Raw genomic sequence first — 14,681 nt, 5'->3', positions numbered from 1 at the left:
TTACAAGGAGATCCTGCCGAGTAGCATCGAGAACTATGTCTAGATACTTATATTGCAACAGAACAAAGGGTGGGGAAAAAAATGTATACATGTAAGAGTAACTTGGTCCCCATGCTGTACAGAGGAAAAAAATTAAAATAACAAAACAAGGAAAAAAAACTTCTTAGTATTTATCACCTTCCAACACACTATCCCAATTCTTTATTACGTTTCTAGTTTAATGGCCTCACCTCTCTGGAATTCAGCTGCATGCAGGCAACAATCTTTGTCTTGTTCACATGTGCCTACAGTAGTGTCTGATGTAAAAAGCACGGAATAAATAAATGTTGAGTCAAAGAACCAAAGCAGAGTTTTTTAAAAATGAGTTTATAAATTGATTGTCTGAAATCAGAAAGCCCCCTTTTTCCCTGCAGAAGCAATTTGATAGATGAAGGTTATATATTGAAATCAACACATGAAACATGTTAAACTCATAATTCAGCCAAAAATGCATCTTTTAATATGGGCACCATTCAGGGACAGTCTCAGGTGAAAATCTGGAGTGACGCTTTTTAAAAATTAAGGGAATTAATATTTGACTTAAAAGGGATCAAGCCAAGGATTAGCCTAAATTCTTGTCCATGGCCCTTTCATAACTGCTTCTTCCAAAGGCCTTCATGATCATCCCAGACTGCAGTTTTGTGCCAGTCCTTGTACAGAATTACCTCTTAAACTAGATAACCAGATTCTGGAATTCTTTTTTTTTTTTTTTTTGTCTTTTTACTATTTCTTGGGCCGCTCCCGTGGCATATGGAGGTTCTCAGGCTAGGGGTCCAATCGGAGCTGTAGCCACCGGCCTACACCAGAGCCACAGCAACGCGGGATCCGAGCCCCGTCTGCAACCTACACCACAGCTCACGGCAATGCCGGATCCTTAACCCACTGAGCAAGGGCAGGGACCGAACCCGCAACCTCAAGGTTCCTAGTCAGATTCGTTAACCACTGCTCCACGACGGGAACTCTAGATTCTCGAATTCTTTATAAATCTCGGGGGGGGGGGGGAATCAGCTGAAGCAGTCACCATCCCCATACAAATTGTAGAAATCGATGGGTCAGCCCACTTCTCAGAGCACTCACAGTTGGACCAACCTCTGTTGTCAAGAGTCTTCATCCAGCATCAGCATCTGTGTCATGTGATGCTCACGCATGACTAAACCACTGCAGGATTCCCGTAGGCCAGCCACTGCACTCTGTGTTTATTACACGATCTGCTTGAGCCTGTTTTCCTCCTGTCAGGTAAAGGCAAACAAATGTGAGACTAACACACCTTATAGAAAGGTACTTCTAGGAGTTCCCGTCGTGGCTCAGCGGAAATGAATCTGACCAGTATCTATGAGGATGCAGGTCGGATCCCTAGCCTTGGTCAGTGGGTCGGGGATCCAGCGTTGCCGTGAGCTGTGGCGTAGATCACAGATGCAACTTGGATCTGGAGTTGCTATGGCTGTGGCATAGGCTGGTGGCTATAGCTCCAATTCAGCCCCTAGCCTGGGAACTTCCATATGCCGTGAGTGCACCCCTAAAAAGCAAAAAATAAAAAAAATAAATAAAAATTTTTTTTAATTTTTAAAAAAAGGAAAGAAAGAAAAGAAATACAAATTCTCGTGACTTCAGAGATCCAGGTGTGTTTTGACCTTTCCCCAATAATTAAGGGCCTAAGTCCCTGATAATATAAATATTTAATTGATTCTGTTAAATAGTGCATCTTTAGCAAATATTTATTAAAAACTCATAAAAACACTTTTCAAAATATTCAAGTAACTAGTTTTCACTTTTGTCCTCTGAAAAGTGTATTTCCTCCATTCCTTTTAAGGTCTGATGTCCTTAAATCATAGAAATGAACAAGCTGGGAAAAAACGCATTCCATTCATCCAGCCTATTCCCCAGCCAAGAGAACAACAGCATTCGCAACATTTTCCCTAGTAGAACTTTATGATCCCAGACTACATTTTTAGCCACAGGGATTTTCTCTTTCCCCAAGGAGATAGATTGAGTTTGTGGGGTCAAACAGTGAGTATTACTTACTGTATGGAATTTTGCCAATGAAGCCCTCCCAGATTATGGCGACTCCTAGAAAATAAGGGGGTGACATGGAATATTATCAAAGCCAAGGAGGGAGAAAAAAAATCTGCCCTTTGGGTAAATTTCCAAAACCATTTGAACTTCACATCTTGGGAAATGTGCCTAGCTTCTTCCCAGTTCACCCTGAAACAGCAAAAGTTGATAGTAGACCACTTAAGTCATCCAGTTCATCTCACATAAAGTGCTGTACAATATTTTAAAATAGTGCCAGGTGTATTCTTCCTTCTTGGCATTTCCTTTTTACCCTTCAACATTTTCACCATAAAAATTAGATCTTTAGACCACACGTTATCTTGTGCAGAGGACAGAAGGGTACAAGGTCTCTCTCTTCCCTGCCCTCCCTTTCCAGGCCACCCAGGAATGTTTTTTTCGTTTGTTTGTTTTTGTCTTTTTTTTTTTTTAATCTTTTTTGCCTTTTCTAGGGCCACTTCCCGCGGCATATGGAGGTTCCCAGGCTAGGGGTCAAATCAGAGCTATAGTTGCTGGCCTATGCCGCAGCCACAGCAACTCCAGGATCCGAGCGAAGTCTGCGACCTACACCACAGCTCATGGCAATGCCAGATCCTTAACCCACTGAGCAAGGCCAGGGATCGAACCCGCAACCTCATGGTTCCTAGTCGGATTCATTAACCACTGCGCCATGACGGGGACTCCCCCAGGCCACCCAGGAATGTTTTGCCCATATTATAATCATAAGTTTTGTTGTCTTTATTATTACCTTTCTTGTATGTACACGCACATATTTTTTTAACATCCTTGTGCCTTCTTTTGTTCCCAACCCGTTAAAAGTACAGAAATCATCCAGAGGAAAAAAGTGAAGTTGATAGATTTTTCACTTGGAAGATGAATTGGGAGGAAGAGATCCCAAGAGGACTTGGATATGAATTGGGATAGCCCAGGAAAAACATCACTGAGAAAGGACAACATGAAAAACAGACTGGAATCACCTTCGCTTCATGTAATCTCAGATCCTGCGTGGGTTATACTGGCGTCTGAAATTGAGGAAGGCTAGGATCTGCATGGAGAGTGGCCAGAACCTACAGGGGGTTGGGGTCCTGGGATGGAGCCAATGAATCCTCTTATATCACCCCGCACATCTCACACACCAGCCAGATGACTGTGGCGGTAAGAAGATACCCCTCCCCCTTTATCAACAAGCTGTAAATTTTTCTGAAACTAGGATTTTTTTTTTTAATCTTTTTTAGCATTCAGAGTTTCCCAGACTAGGGGTCAAATCGGAGCTGTAGCCACTGGCCTACACCACAGAACCCCAATGCCAGATCCAAGCCACACAGCTCCCAGCAACGCTGGATCCTTACTTAACCCACCGAGCGAGGCCAGGGATGGAATCTGCATCCTCATGGATGCTAGTCAGATTTGTTTCTGCTGAGCCATGACGGGAATTGCAAAACTAGGGATTTTAAATGAAGACCGGAAAAATGAACAAAGATAAAAATTTTAAACTGAATTTTAAATTAATAGGCAAGGAGTTCCCGTCATGGTGCAGTGGTTAACGAATCCGACTAGGAACCATGAGGTTTCGGGTTCGGTCCCTGCCCTTGCTCAGTGGGTTAAGGATCCGGCGTTGCCGTGAGCTGTGGTGTAGGTTGCAGACTCGGCTCAGATCCCGCGTTGCTGTGGCTCTGGCGTAGGCTGGCAGCTACAGCTCCAATTGGACCCCTAGCCTGGGAACCTCCATATGCCGTGGGAGTGGCCTAAGAAATGGCAAAAAGACAAAAAAAATAATTAATTAATTAATTAATAGGCAAGCCTTGTCCCAGTTAAAATGTTCAACTACATGTTGCCATCAACTAGTGCCCATAAGCATGAGTTTTCACTGTTCCGTTTCCTTTCTCCTGGACTCATTTAACTGAAGATACTCACTGACTTCCAAGATGGCTGCTTTGGTTATTTGTTCTATATTTGTGTCATATCTAATAGCAATAAGGTATTTCTAAAAGCACTTAAAAATTAATGGTCAAGAAAAAGAACACAGGGAAATAAAGAGCTTAAAAATTAAGAAAAAGCAAAATGGTGAAGTGCAGTTGCCCCCTTGGTATTTGTGGGGGGATTGGTTTCAGGACCCCAGCTTGGACGCGAAAATTTAAAGATGCTCAAGTGCCTTATATAAAATGGTGTCGTATTTGCATGTAACCTACAGCCATGCCCATCCTCCCATATACCTAAATCATCTCTAGATTAACATATCTAATACAGTATTAGTGCTGTAGAAATAGGGACTGGTGTGCAACAAATTCAAGTTTCACTTTTGATAGTTTCCACCCAAGGTCGGTTGAATCCATAGATACAGAACTCGCAGATATGGAGCGTCACCTGTCCCGAAATGTGTCCCAGTCCATCGTGTCTCCTACACTTGCTGGAGGCTGGCCACAGATTTGATTCTGAGCTTTTATCCACCAGTGCAAAGAGGGAAATCAGATGTGGTATAGTGTTTGTAATGTTTATAAATCTTTTTAGTCTTTTTTTACAGTTGTACCCTAAGCATATGAAAGTTCCCGCTCCAATCAGAGCTGCAGCTGCTGGCCTACATCACAGCTACAACAACAAGGGATCCAAGCTGCATCTTCAACTTCTACCACAGCGCACAGCAAAGCGGATCCTTAATCCACTGAGCAAAGCCAGGGATCAAATACTCATCTTCGTGGATACTAGTCATGTTGGTTACTGCTGAGCCACAATGGGAACTCCTGTTTATAATATTTTTTAAAAAAGCAAACAGATGCTCAGAGAAAAATACATTGGTCCACAATACTGCACCCAGAGAAGAATATCAGGATTATGTGTGGCAGTAGAGGAGTTCCTGTCATGGTACAGCGGAAACGAATCCGACTAGGAACCATGAGGTTGCGGGTTCGATCCCTGGCCTCGCTCAGTGGGTTAAGGATCCAGCATTGCTGTCCAGCTGTGGTGTAGGTCACCAGTTCAGCTCAGATCTGGCATTGCTGTGGCTGTGGTGTAGGCTGGCGGCTACAGCTCCAATTCAACCCCTAGCCTGGGAACCTCCATATGCCATGGGTGAGGCCCTAAAAAAGGACAAAAGACAAAAAAAAAAAAAAAGAAGTAAATAACTTCGACCAAACAGCATGTCATAGCTGAGATTTCTGGAAAGTTAGCCACACCCAGGTTCATGGATCTGAGAGTTCAGAGCTAATAGGAAGCAACACAAGTAGCAATTTCAACCCAGAATTAGTATTTTATTTAGAACAGAAAGAGAAAATGTACCATCCTGTGGCTAAACATATGACCTGTTGTTGTGGGGGCCAGGAAATGTATGCTCCCCTATGGGATGTGCTTTCTTCAATTCAAGCCCCGCCCCAGCCCCCAACCCCAAGCAGGAGCAGTGGAGGAACCAAGAACCACCAACTACCGCTGCAGGGTTAGACCTAGATGTGACATCGTGCACAAGCCAGCTTCTAAAAGAAGGTTCATAAGTGTGAGAGAGAGACCCCTAAAGTACCTGAGTGGCCCGCCTACTCCTGAAATAAAGCAAAGTGCCTCTAGGAAGGGAAGACATATCCCTCTGTCTCTTGTCTTCCATCACTCAAACCACTTGAAAAGTAAAGCAAAAGTTTCTAGGAGTTCCCATTGTGGTGCAGCAGAAACGAATCCGACAGGATCCATCCCTGGCCTTGCTCAGTGGGTTAAGGATCCAGCGTTGCTGTGAGCTGTGGTGTAGGTCGCAGACACTGCTTGGATCCTGCATTGCTGTGGCTGTGGTGTAGGCTGGCAGCAACAGCTCCAATTCGACCCCTAGCCTGGGAATCTCCACACGCTGTGGGTGCGGCCCTGAAAAACAAAACAAAAGTTTCTAAAAGGAATCAAACAACTACAATAAATTCTAGCCATTTATAATAAAACAAGATTTCAGCAACTAATGATGTTAAAAGAAATCACTACCGTTAAGCAATGAGCTCCTGCTGTATAGCACAGAGAACTCTATCTAGTCACTTGTGATGGAACACGATGGAGGATAATGTGAGAAAAAGAATGTATGTATATGAATGACTGGGTCGCTTTGCTGTACAGCAGAAATTGACGGAACACTGTAAGTCAACTATAATAGAAAAAATAAAAACAAAATTAAAAAATCACTACCATATGACTCATGTACTATTCCTAGTAAACTAATTCTTTCATCATCAGGAGAATTTATATGACATTCTCCTGATGATGAAAGAATTTATTTCCTAGATGGAAATTCTAGAAAAAAGTCATATTAAGAATTATGCTGGCATAATTTGGCTTTATCTAAGAGCCTGGCCTTCTGGCCTTAATTTTCTTATTCAGTCACGACTAGAAAATATGCCAAACCACCCCTCTAAAACTACTCACCATTAACAAAGTCACATGTCCTTTTAAAATTAAAATAGGGAGTTCCCATCGTGGCGCAGTGAAAACGAATACGACTAGGAACCATGAGGTTGCGGGTTCGATCCCTGGCCTTGCTCAGTGGGTTGAGGATCCTGCATTGCCGTGAGCTGTGGTGTAAGTCACAGACGCAGCTTGGATCTGGCGTGGCTGTGGCTGCGGCATAGGCCAGCAGCTACAGCTCCGATTTGACCCCTAGCCTGGGAACCTCCATGTGCTGGGGGTGCAGCCCTCGAAAAGACAACAGACAATACATACATACATACATACATACATACATAAACACATAAGTAAATAAAATTAAAACAGAAAATTCCTTTCATGATTCTGAGCTTGTGAACATGGGATGGGATAGGGAGTTGGCAGGAAAGGGTGGCCACAGCCTGGGGCCTAAGTATGAGGCAGCATGCATTTGGGATCTAAAGAAATCATACTCAGACCTTGACGATTTTGAACTCAGATAAAAGAGACTACCTGTTGACAAGAAGCAGCAATGCTGAAACACGAGAAAAGGGCAACGGGGCCTGAATTCGTTTCCTATTGCTTCTGTAGCAAATCACCACGGATTTAGTGGCCTAACACAACATAAATTATTATGGTACAGTTCTGGAGGTCAAAAATTCGAAATGCTCACCCTGGACTGAAATTCAGGTGTTGGCAGAATCCTGGTGGATTCCATTCCAAGGGCTTCTCCATCTTCTAGAGGTGTCCCCGCCTCAGCCCTGCCAGGCAGCAATCACGTCACTCCTGACTTTCCTCCTGTCCTCACTTCTCCATCTCGCCAGCTTCCCCCTTTCACTTATAAGACCCCTCTGGATTCAAACAGCCTGACCTGCCTTACCTGGGGTAAATTCTCATCTAAAAATCCTTAACTTAATCATATCCCCAAAGTCCCTTTTGCCTTGTAGGCTAACATACTCAGCTTCTGAGGATTAGGGTTTGGACATCTCTAAGGGCTGTTAAGCTTCCTAACATAGGGCAATAAATACTGAGTATTGTTTTTAAAAGTTAAGATTTACAATCACTTTTCCTTCTTCATAATTAGTCATGTCTTTCATCTACGCCCATCCTTTTAATTCCGTGACCTAAGTCTATTTTATCATAATAATAGGTAATGTTTATTGTTTTCAAGTACCAGGAATTTTCTTGGCATTCTCATATTGAATCCTCTCAACCACCCAGCGAGATAAGTGCCATTATCATCCCCACTTCATGGATGAGAAAACTGAGGCTTAATGAGGTTAAGTAACAAGTCTAAGGTTAGACAGCTGAAATTCAAGGCTAGGTCTGTCTGGCTCCCAGCCTATAAGAAACAGCTCAACTAGACTGAGGCTTATAATGGTGTGTTTCTTGCTCACACTCCAGATCCATTACACGTCTGCCCTTCACATCTTCATCATTCTGAGACCCAGGACAAAGAAGCAGGCTGATCTGGGATACAGACCTTCTCAGATATTGTCCTCAGAAGAGAAGAAAGAGAGAGGTGGTGGACACTCACATAAGCTTTTAGAATGTCACCTTGGAGGTGACATAATCCTTTCTGCTCACATCTCATTGGCCAAAGCAAATCAGCAACTAAGGCTAACATCCACGTAGCCAGGAGGATGTTCATCTATTGCCAAGTAAGGCAAATATCTGGAAAGAATAATACACTGTACCACCGATTAAAGATAAGAGAAGTAAGCACTTATCCATAGAGGCAAGATGATGTGGGACCTCCCTTGGTGGCACAACGCTCATCTCTCAGCGAGTTGGACTCCTGGGTTGGTCTGTGCACCAAGTCACCTGTATGGGGGAAAATTCTTAGACGATGAATGAAATTTTCCTTCATCCACGTGCCCAGTGTCTAACACTCCACCGTTAGAGACAAAGTTGTGCCACCTGAGGATGGCTGCGTGATGCTGGGAGTTATGAGCTGTTCTCCAAGGAGACGTTCTCCCACCTGGTAGAATTGAGATGGATGCAGACCTCCCTCAAAGCCTCAGGTGAGAAAGAATGGGCTCTTCAACAAGGGATTAATCTCCGAAGTATACAAACAGCTCAAATAGATCAATATCAAAACAAATAAACCAGGAGTTCCAGTTGTGGCTTAGCGGAAACTAGTATCCATGAGGATGTGGCTTTGATCCCTGGCCTTGTTCAGTGGGTTAAGGATCCTGCATTGCTGTGAGCTGTGGTATAGGTCACAAGTGCAGCTTAGATCCCACATGCTGTGGCTGTGGCATAAGCCAACAGCTGCAGCTCCAACTCAATCCCTAGCCCAGGAACTTACGTATGCAGAAGGTGTAGCCCTAAAAAATAAATAAATAAGCCAATTAAAAAATGGGCAGAGATCTAAGTAGATATTTCTCCAAAGAAGACATACAGTTGTCCAACAGGCACATGAAAAGATGCTCAACATCCCTAATTACTAGAGAAATGAAAATCAAAGCTGTAGCGAGGTATCCCCTCACTCTGATCAGAATTACCATCATCAAAATGTCTACAAATAACAAATGCTGGAGAGGATGTAGAGAAAAGGGAACCTTCCTACACTGTTGGTGGGAATGTAAATTAGTGCAGCCAATATGGAGAACAGTATGGAGGTTCTTTAAAAAATTAAATATAGAGGAGTTCCTTTCATGGCTCATTGGTTAACAAACCCGACTAGGATCCATGGGGATGTGGGTTCAGTCCCTGGCCTAGATCAGTGGGCCAGGGATCTGGCATTGCCATGAGCTGTGGCATAGGTCTCAGATGCAGCTCAGATCCTGCATTGCTGCGTTGGTGTAGGCCAATGGCTACAACTCCAATTTGACCCTTAGCCTGGGAACTTCCATATGCCAAGTATGCAGCCCTAAAAAAAAAAAAAAAAAAAAAATTTAAATAAAGAACTACTATATCATCCAGCAATCCCACTCCTGGGTTCTTATCTGGAGAAAATCATAATTCGAAAATGTTCATGCACCCCGATGTTCATTGCAGCATTATTTAGAATAGCCAAGACAGGGAAGCAGCCTAAATGTCCATCAACAGATGAATGGATTAAGAAGATGTGGTACATATAAACAATGGAATACTACTCAGCCATAAAAAAGAATGAAATAATGCCATTTGCAGCAACATGGATGGACCTACAAATTATCATACTAAGTGAAGTAAGCTAGACAAAGACAAATAACATATAGCACTTATATGTGGAATCTAAAACAAAAAACAATGATACGAATAGACTAATATACAAAACAAATAGACCCACAGACATAGAAAACCAATTTATAGTTACCAAAGTGGAGGGGAGGGAGGGATAAAGTAGGAGTTTGGGATTAACATACAGACACTACAATATATAAAATAGATAACCAACAAGAATAACACAGGGAACTATATTTAATTTTTTTTTCTTTTTCTAGGGCCACACCCATGGCATATGGAAGTTCCCAGGCTAGGGGTCTAATCAGAACTGTAGCCGCTGGCCTATGCCAGAGCCACAGCAACACAGGATCTGAGCCACGTCTGCAAGCTATGCCACAGCTCATGGCAACGCCGGATCCTTAACCCACTGAGCAAGGCCAGGGATTGAACGCACAACCTCATGGTTCCTAGTCGGATTCATTAACCACTGAGCCACGACGGGAACTCCTATATTTAATATTTTGTAATAACCTATAAGGGGAAAAATCTGAAAAAATATGTATATAACTAAATCACTTTGCTGTATGCCTGAAACTAACACAACATTTTAAATGAAATATACTTCAATAAATATACTTCAAAAATTAAATATGGAAAATATTTTTTTAGGGCTGCACCTGGGAATTCCCAGGCTAGGGGTCACATTGGAGCTGCAGTTGCCAGCCTACACCACAGCCATAGCAACAGGGATCCAAGCCTCATCTTCAGCCTACACAATTCATGGCAACATCTGATCCTTAACCCACTGGTCAGGGCCAGGGATCCAACCTGCACCCTCATGGATACTAGTCAGTTTTGTAACCTGCTGAGCTGCAACCAGAACTCCCTGAAAAAAAAATTTCGATTAAAATAATAAATCATATCATTGTAAATGTAAAACTTTTTTTTGCTTTCCTAGAGCTGCAATACCCAGCATATGGGGCTTCCCAGGCTAGGGGTCCAATCGGAGCTACAGCTGCTGGCCTACACCACAGGCACAGCAACGACAGATCCGAGCCACGTCTGTGACTTACACCACAGATCACGGCAGTGCCAGATCCTTAACCCACTGAGCAAGGCCAGGGATCTAACCCACAATCCCATGGTTCCTAGTCAGATTCGTTTCCACTGTGCCACAATGGGAACGCCTAAAACTTTTTTTAAAAAAAAGAGAGTAGGGCCTCCAAAGGTCCTCTCTAGTCCAAAAATTTCCTCTGACAGTATCCATGAAGATGTGTGTTCAATCCCTGCCCTCGATCAGTGGGTTAAGGATCCAGCATTGCCGTGAGCTGTGGTGTAGGTCACACATGCACTCGGATCTGGCGTTGCTGTGGCTGTGGTGTAGGCCGGCGTCTACAGCTCCATTTGACCCCTAGCCTGGGAACCTCCATAAGCTGTGGGTGCAGCCCTAAAAAATGAAAAAAAAAAAGACTAAATAAATAAATATGGGAGTTTTCATCGTGGCACGGCTGTGGCTATGGTGTAGGCTGGCAGCTACAGCTCTGATTTGACCCCTCGCCTAGGAACTTCCATATGTCACAGGTGCGGCCCTAAAAAGACTAAATAAATAAATAAATAAATAAAGCTCATCAGGAGTTCCTGTTGAGGCTCAGCGGAAATGAATCTGACTAGCATCCATGAGGACACAGGTTTGATCCCTGACCTCACTCAGTGAGTTAAGGATCCGGCATTACCATGAGCTGTGGTGTAGATTATAGACACAGCTCAGATCTGACTTTGCTGTGGCTGTGGTGTATGCCGGCGGCTACACCTCCAATTCGAACCCTAGCCTGGGAATCTCCATATACCTCAGGTGCAGCCCTAAAAAGACAAAAATAAATAAATAAATAATAATTCCTAGGATTCTAATCCAGGTAAAGAATACTCTTCTCTCAGCACAGTTCTTAGGATGCAGGCACTGGGAGTGATGGTTGTTTCTCAGGCAGGGGTCCTCAAACTGTGCTCCAGGGAGCCCTTGAGGTCCCATGAAGTTGTCTCAGAAATGGCCAGACAGAGGGACACACACCCAGATGAGTCCTTGCCCTCAGTCCTGGGCTAGGATGAAAAATGGGGCTTTTGATGATGGGACTTGAGGTGGAAGGAGAAAGAAGTTCCTTTTGTTTTTTTGGTTTTTGTGTTTTGGGTTTTGGGTTTGTTTTTTGTTTTTTTGTTTTGTTTTGTTTTGTTTTTTGGTTTGTTTGTTTGTTTGTTTGTTTTTGCCTTTTCTAGGGCCGCTCCCACGACACATGGAGGTTCCCAGGCTAGGGGTCGAATCGGAACTGTAGCCACCGGCCTACACCAGAGCCACAGCAATGCGGGACCCAAGCCGCGTCTGGTCTGCAACCTACACCACAGCTCACGGCAACGCTGGATCCTCAACCCACTGAGCAAGTCCAGGGATTGAACCCTCAACCTCATGGTTCCTAGTCAGATTCATTAACCACTGCACCATGACAGGAACTCCAAGAAGTTCCTTTTGATGTAAAAACTCACAGAACCTCTGCAAAAAGAGGCTCCATCTTCGTGGTCTGGAAGATTTGACTGCCTAGTGTTTGTTTCCCATGACATTATAAATGTTTGGCCCCATCCTTACTTCCCAGAGGCGCATTCAGAGAAGAGAGAGCTGAATGGCTGGCCACCCCTGCAGGGAGCTAAGGAGAAGAGGGTGATACCAGGAGGAGGGGGTGGAGGACCTCAAGGAGGCAGGGCCAGGGGAGGAACTAGGAAGAGCATGTCAGAGGGGGAGGTTTGTTTTTGTTCCCAGTGCCACTAAGGAGCATGGCCCTGTGACCAAGCCCGTGGCGCTGGAGGCGAGCATGGTGGAACCTCAGACACCCCACCTCCCCTGTGCTCTGTGGGTCCAGTGGGCCCTGAGACGGCTGCCAGTGATGCCGCTTAACGAAATGCTGCTAGGACCACTTCCCCTCAGCAAACTATTGAGTGCATACATACATGAGGCTTCCACTTAAGATTTCATTTGAATTTTTAAAACAAAAGCTGAAAACCCCACAATTTAACCCAATCTTCTCATTTCATAGGAAAGGAGATAAGATTCCAGATTAAGAGGCTTACCCCAGGTCAAGGAGAGAACCGGTAGAAAGTCCGGAACCAGAACCAGGACTTTCAACGCCCAATCCTCTATCCCTACCAGACAGCCCTATGTTCCTCAAACCCTGGGCAAGCATCTTTGGCCTGCACAGCCCTGTCACTTAGGAATGATGATCACTGGCTTTAACTGGGTAGCCTCACCTCCAGTGCACCAATGGAGGAGATTGAGTTTTTTGGATGTTGCAGCAAACCCCCTGCTTTACAAGGAACCCAACCTTCATCTTGCGATGTTCCTCGACTGTGAGCTCCTGGCTTCACCTGGGTCCCCGTCGCCCCCCCACGTCCCTTCCCTTGGCCTTGCAGCCTTGTGCTCCCTGGAAACGCTGCCGTGGCTTGTTCGGATGACGCAGCCTGCGAGCTGGCTGCTGGTCAGGGTTTTCGCAAGTTTGCCACGTTGCAGTGACAGGACTGTGTCAAGACCCAGATGCTTCAGCACAAATAAATAGCACATCTGGGACCTGGATGGGGTCCAGCTGCATATCCTAGAAAAAAACTGGAGTGGAAACAGAGCCAAATGATACACAGCTGGAAACTGTTAAGTTTGCAGGGCAGGGGGCGGGGGGGCGGGTGGGGGTGGCGGCGGGCGGTTGAAGCAGAGAGATGAAGAAAGAAATGGAAAGGAAGGAAAAGAGATCAAACCAGGGATTACTGCTGTCTGTAGGCTCTGAATTATAATTGCTGAGAAACAGACCATGGTTTATACAACCGCTGAATTAAAAGCATTCCTTCAAATAGACAAGGCTGGCCAAGTATATGAAAAAGTATATATGTGTGTGTGTGCATATATACATATATATGTCACTTTGCTGTGCAGCAGAAATTGGCACATTGTAAATCAATAATACTTTTATAAAAAGTAATTTTTTAAAAATGGAAGTAATGAAGGTGATTTAAAAAAAAAGAGTTTTCCTACAAAATGATGGTTTATAATAATTGACCTCAAAGCAGAGAGACTGAGCAGGGAAGCTTGACTCGTGGACATCTGGCTGCCTTGGATGTCGGTTTGGTCACCTCCCCTCTGTTTGAATCTATCAATGGCTTCGTGGTGAGCGGGGTGAAGGAGGTCAGCCCTGCATCGGTGAGCACACCAGGGCTCCCTCCCTGGGGTCACCCGGTGTTTAGGAAGCTCAGCAAGTTCCCAGACCCCAAGGCAGCTGAAGGCACCTGTGATGAACCTGCAGAGAATTAAAGAGGAGGCCAGAGAGGAGGAGGAGGGGGTGGTACAGTGACGTCACTCTCTCCCAGCCCAGATGCCCAGGCAGATGATTCACTGAGATGAATCAGCGATGGCTGCCAAGGCAGCTGCCCACCCATGGCCCTGCCAGAGACTAAAAGCCACAAGGGCATCACCAAGGAGAGGAGAGGAAATAAAGTGAAGATTAGTACAAAAACAAGGGTCGGGGAAAAAATCCGTTCCTCTCCCTCTTAACAGCAATCAAATGCATGGATCACCTTCTTAATGATGGCTTGGTTTAATCTCCTGGATTAAAAATACACCCAAATGAAGCCATCGTTAAGAGATGCCAGAATGCTGTCTTTCTAAGCAAAGCACAACATCGCAGGGCAAAGCTTTTCTAGATCTTTCCAGTCCTTCCTCCCTTGTCGACATCTTGTAGCAGGTGATGCAAGGTAAACCCTCTGCTAGAGAGGATCAAAGGTTCCTTCCAACCTACCTGGTGCTGGACTTTGATGGCCCAAAGATGCAGGCTTGTCATCATTTAAGGAAAGCAGATGACTCAACAAAGTGGACCCCATGGCAATTCTTCCATTTGATTTGGTTGAGATGCCAGATTTTCTGCATTCACAGACCATCTGAAAGAGTAAATGATTTTCTTTGGGTCTTGGTTGGGGAAAGTTTCTAATTGATAATGATGGCACTTTGAAAAATTCTCCAAATGATTGAACCCTAACAG

The sequence above is a fragment of the Sus scrofa genome, chromosome 4 (assembly GCF_000003025.6).
Source record: "Sus scrofa isolate TJ Tabasco breed Duroc chromosome 4, Sscrofa11.1, whole genome shotgun sequence".
Classification (NCBI taxonomy): domain Eukaryota; kingdom Metazoa; phylum Chordata; class Mammalia; order Artiodactyla; family Suidae; genus Sus; species Sus scrofa.
Note: the sequence above shows the minus strand (reverse complement) of the source record.